Source organism: Eutrema salsugineum, unplaced genomic scaffold (genome assembly GCF_000478725.1).
Source record: "Eutrema salsugineum unplaced genomic scaffold, Eutsalg1_0 scaffold_12, whole genome shotgun sequence".
NCBI classification, from domain to species: Eukaryota; Viridiplantae; Streptophyta; class Magnoliopsida; order Brassicales; family Brassicaceae; genus Eutrema; species Eutrema salsugineum.
The window spans coordinates 3,791,344-3,797,130 of NW_006256895.1; the positions used below are offsets into that span (position 1 = coordinate 3,791,344).

Consider the following 5,787-nt stretch of genomic DNA (forward strand, 5'->3'; position numbering starts at 1 on the left):
GATCACCTGAGAAAGAGAACTTTCACCAGGATTCAGCCTCCGGAGTCTTCATAAATAATCAAGAGCGTCGAGTCTAGTTTCCAGAACACTTTATATCGTCCTATTTCTAGTTTTGAGCAGAAAGTTACGGCGATAAGAAGCAGTACATGTCTCGAAGCGGATAAAGGACCAACGCAACGCACATCAAAGAACCGATGGAACGGAGCCCTTTCCGACGTCACCTGAACCCGAACCCTACACCAACGTTCGAGATATTTGAGTTTCCTTTCCAATGCAGTTACAATCATGCCATTTGGAGCTATATCCTGGACTTTACTCTCCCCTCAATGCTAAGTGGTCCGAGCAGGCTTAGGTTGTACGATACGGTACTGCGACATGATTAACTCGCACCCATGAATGTTCAACGCTCTGGAAACACGTTGAGACTTTATAGATGAGTGTAAAGAGACTCTGAGCAAGGTAGAGACTTCCAGAATCAAATTTTAGTAAGTCCGCAATGCTGTGCGAGATAGACCTGCGAGTTGGACATGAAGTGGAACCATGTAGCACATGTGTTCGCAAATTACACCGACTTGGACATGCGATTTGGGCAAGGAAGTGACCATGTCGCACACATATTATCTCCATAATGCGTCCTGGTTGTGCGAGTTGAAGATAAGGAAGCCTGAGCAGCAAAAACATTCGCTGTGTACACCTATATAGGCATGCGGCTAAGGCTGAGGGATTTATAGCGCACAAGGCTGCTTCTATGGCTGTGCGACTTGGGCCTGCGACTTGGGAAGCACTTGACCATGTCGCACACTTGAGACATGACCCATTTGAAGCCGGGTCAGTACCCAGTTTGTCCTGGGCTGACCCGGTCCGCAAGAGACACTATATATGCTTTTTAGGGTTTTTTCCAAGACTTAAGCTTTGTTTTCTCTTGTTTCTCTTTCCCCTTTTGTTAAAAAACGAGTTTGTTAAGAGATATATCAAGGATTTAATCAATCTAATTCTGTTTCTTATCATCTCATCTTCTTACCTTTGCTTCTAATCATGATTAACATCACTTCTTACAAAGGAAATGGTGTGTTCATCATGATTAGTGAGTAGTCTTCTTTTAAGCTTCTAGGTGTGTAGATTAGGGTGCTTTGATGTTTGATTTATGATGTTTAGGTTCTAGAGTCTAATTTCCTTTCCTTAGTTAGCTGCTCTTAATGCTAGATCTCTCATTCTAAGCTTGATCTAGAACTTAGGCATTTCTCCACCCACAAGGTGTTTGATGAAATTCCTGGATGAGCTAACTTAAGGGTTTATGCCTTTTTCCTCATGGGAATGATTGTTAAATGCATGAATGACATATTAGAACTGTTTCTTAATGCTCATTGATTCATATTTCACAAATGATGATTTGGTTTGAAAATGGATTAGTATAGAGGTTAATGCCTTAATGAGAGGATTAATCTAGATTAGAGTTCTAAGTTAATTAGAATTTGAGATCATATGATGCTTGCATAATCTTTCTGTATAAGATTCCGTCTTTCTTAGCTCTTATTTTGATGCACAAAGAGGTTGTCTGGTCATTTTAGACTTGGAACCTTATGCTTGTTGATTGCTTATTCATCTAATGGGAATTAGTCTTGATTTGGTAATTAACAAAGGGATTTTTTGTCATGAGAATGAATTAATCTGATTGGGAAGTCTAGACTAAAGAATTGCAAGTGTTGCATTGTTTGCTTAGCATCATGAATTCACATTTAAAGCACTCTGATCAATGATCACATCTAGAGGTTTAGCTTTCTCTTATTTTGAATTTGAGTCTTTGTTTTGTTTATCTTGTTGCTTGTTCTTAATTACTGTTTGTTCTTGCTTGTTTTATTATATGCTTTTAGATAATCTTGGTTACCAACTCATCTGTTTAGTTAGACGTGGATTAAGAATTGATCCTCATAGTCTTAGTGTCTAGAATCTCTCCATTTGGATTGATACCTCAAGTGCTACAATGACATGAGTAGTTGAGGAATTGATTAAGGATTGAAAAATTTCTGCTATCAATTTGGCGCCGTTGCCAATTCGAGATTCTTTGGATCTTCTTGAGATCAAGTCATTTTCTTTTGTTTACTGATTACCTTTCAAGTGCTGTCTTTGTTTTCAGGTGTATGAACACCAAAAGTCAAGCAAGGAGACAAAGAGAAAGAGCTGAGCACATTGAGAGGTTGGGTATGGATCAAGGGCAACAGGCTCATGGTGGTAATGGAAACCACCAGGCTCAGCAAGAGGGTCCAGCACCACGTCGAAGAATAGTTGTGGGGGCTGGTGATGAGGCCAATACTCAGGGTCAGAGATATGGGATTCAAGCTCCTACACCTGAAAACGATTCTGAGATCAAATCTGGCTTGATCAACAAGGTTCAATCAAACAGGTTCCATGGCTTGGTACTTGGCATTAGAAGACCCATTAGATCACATTGACAACTTTGATAGAGTTTGTGATCCAACTAAGATGAATGGAGTGAGTGAGGAAAATTTCAAGTTGAGGCTATTCCCTTTTTCTCTAGGAGACAAAGCTCATCAGTGGGAAAAGTCTCTACCTCAAGGATCAGTCACAACTTGGGAGCAATGCAAAAGAGCATTTCTAACCAAGTTCTTCTCTTCATCAAGAACAGCAAGGTTAAGAAATGAAATCTCAAGTTTCATTCAGAAGAACCATGAATCCTTTTGTGAGGCTTGGGAAAGATTTAGAGGGTATACCATGCAATGCCCTCACCATGGATTCTCAAATTCTCAGCTGCTAAGTACCTTCTACAGAGGTGCTTTACCAAAGGTCAGACTTCTATTGGACACAGCTTCAAATGGTAATTTCATGACCAAGGAAGTCAATGATGCCATGACCCTAGTGGAGAATGTAGCTCAGAGTGATGAGCTTTATGGATCAGACTTTGACAGGAGTTCAAGAGGTGCTGTGTGTGCTGAAGAGGAAAGGACAAGGAAAGACATCTGGTCTCTCAATGAGAAGCTAGATAAACTTCTCCTAGCTTCTCATAAGTCAGTCAACTTGGTTAGAGATGTGAATCATGTGTTTCAAGACACATTTCAAGGGGAAGACATCACAGCTGAGGTAAACTTTGTAGGTGGACAACAAGGTTATCAAAAAGGCTGTACCTACTACAAAAATCACCCCACCCAGAACTTTCACTCTCACATCAATAACCAACAAGGTTTTGTCCCTCCCCAACAGCAAAGCCTCCAACAGAACTCAGGGAATAAGGATCAGGAACTACATAACCTGCTCCAGCAAATCCTCCAAGGTCAAGCAAATGGTGCCATGGACTTCAACAAGAAAATGGCAGAGATTAACAACAACGTGGATTGCACTTATTCTGATCTTTTAACTCAACTTTCAACCTTGGCTTCCAAAGTCAAGACTCTAGAGAACAACAAGGGTCACTGCAGTTCTCAAGCTCAAAGATCTTTACCAGGGACATCAATTGCACATCAAACAGAATACTGCAATGTAATCCTCTCAAATGCTGAGAATCATGCTGCTGTCCAAGAAATCGAGGATCTTCTCCATGGCAATGTCTCAAGTGAAAAGTGCCTGACACAAGATGATGAGGACGCCATCATAGAGGAGTTTGACTTCCTGTTCTGTGATCTCAATGAGGACATTGAGAAAGAAGGTGGGGAGGCAGCTTCTTTTGATATGAGAAAGAATGATTCTGAGATTACTGACAGAAAGGATCAGAGAATGGTTCAAGGAAGGACATCTGATGGAGTCTCTCGCACTGGTTCAACAAGGGTGAAACCCAAATCAATTCCCAAGCTAGGTAATCCAGGAAAGTTCTCCATCTCATGCTCTCTTGGAAGTTTGAAAGTTGAAAATGCTTTATGTGATTCTGGATCAAGCATCAGTGTAATGTCTTTAGACATGGTGGAGAGACTAGGGATCAAGAGTCTTAAGCATCACCCCATGTCAATTACCTTTGGAGATTCATCCTCAAAGAAGCCATATGGAATCCTTGAAGACTACCCATTAAAGATTGGTGAATGCACAGTTCCAACTGATTTTATAGTCATGAAGATGAAAAAGACCAAAGAGCTACCTCTTCTGCTTGGAACTCCATTTCTGAACACCACAGGAGCAAGGATGGACTTTGATACTCAAAGAGTGGTGCTAACTAAGGTAGATGATGAAGTATCTTATCCCCTTAAACCTCCTCTTGCTGGATTTTGTGGGGTTATATCTGATGATTCTGATGAGTTGAAACACTATGAGATGAAGTATGTGGGGAGTATTGGAACTATAGAAGAAGCTCAACCCCTTGCATCTGTTGAGAAGAAGAAAGAATCCTTAGTAAGACCTGATCTTGAGTTTGAAGGAGATTTCTTTAGTGATGATGAAGCTTGCTTGGAATCTTTTTCTCCTACACCAAGTGAGAAGGAGGTCAGCAGCAACAAAAGCAATGGTTCAGGGTTTCAAGACAAGAACACAACAAGCACCAAATCATTCACTCTTGGGTCCACTTCTCAAGTCTTAACTCTCACTCCATGGAAATTTGATGATGGAGCTGTGGAATACAAGGTTAAAGGCATTGGAGGATCAAAACCTTTTGCAAAATTCAGGGAAATCCTCACACAAGAGCTCATAGACAAAGGGTCATCTGGTATTCAAGAGCTGATGAACAGGGACCTAATGCTTGAATTCATGGACAAGACAAGGAATATCAAAGCTCCTACTCTCACTCACTAAGAAAAGAGTATGAAAAGTCAAACTTAGTGACTTAAAACAAAGTGCTCTTGGGAGACACCCCAAGCTTATCCTTGTACATAACTCTTTTTATTTTTTTCTCTTCTTTTTCATGTTTTAGGATATTTTGATGGGTTTTGTGAAGTTTTTTCAGGTCTAAGGTAACTTAGGGATGTTGTGGTCCAATGACAAAGTGAAAAGGAGTGTGAGAACAAGCTGAGGAAGGTCTTAAGGAATGAAAACTGGTGAGCCGCCTGGTGTGCTACATGGGTGTGCGAGTCAGTTCTCCCCTGATCCAAGTAGCACACCTGTTCGCAAATCACACCTACATGGGTGTGCGAGTCAGTTCTCCCCTGATCCAAGTAGCACACCTGTTCGCAAATCACACCTACATGGGTGTGAGAGTCAGTTCTCCCCTGATCCAAGTAGCACACCTGTTCGCAAATCACACCTACATGGGTGTGCGAGTTGGTCCAAGACAAGTCCATGCCGCACAAGGGAGTTCAGGCCAAGCCAAACCCATCTCCAGTGATTTCTGGCCTCATCTGGTGCAGATACTCACTCCCCTTTTGCATGAGAACCACACCAGGTATCACTCCAAACACTTGTAAATGAGCATTTAGCATTTTTCTTTATCTTTTGCATTTCATGTTTGATTTTTCCTCTTTCTCATGCTTTTATAACACAAGGGACTGTGTTATTTAAGTGTGGGGGAGAGGCTTTGTGTTTACTAATCATGTTTTCTATGTTCTTATTTTCTCTTTTGCCTTTTTGAGTCTCATTTGATCATGCATAGCATTTAGTGCATATAAAATATAAAAAAAAACCAAAAAAATTGAAATATCTGAAAATTTTAACACAAAAAATGATCAGGTAGTTGCATTTCACATTTTTAGGATTGAATCTAGTTGCATCATATAGGTTGCATTGTGCAAGGGAGTAATGATAGTTTTTTTTCTTGAGAGTACATCACTTTGAGAATTTGGATTAAATATGCTTGTGAAATGATTTCTGTGCTTGCAAGGCTTGAAATGATTTGAATCTGAGAAGCAAGTTTGAATT

The 5,787-nt window shown here is 40.5% G+C and overlaps 1 non-coding gene across 1 annotated transcript; it reads right to left on the minus strand.

Moving 5' to 3' along the window:
• Nucleotides 1-2,646: 2,646 nt before the first annotated feature.
• On the minus strand, nt 2,647-2,753 carry LOC112089369. Its single transcript, XR_002901006.1, has one exon. It is a non-coding gene; the product is annotated as a small nucleolar RNA R71 (small nucleolar RNA).
• Nucleotides 2,754-5,787: the final 3,034 nt, after the last annotated feature.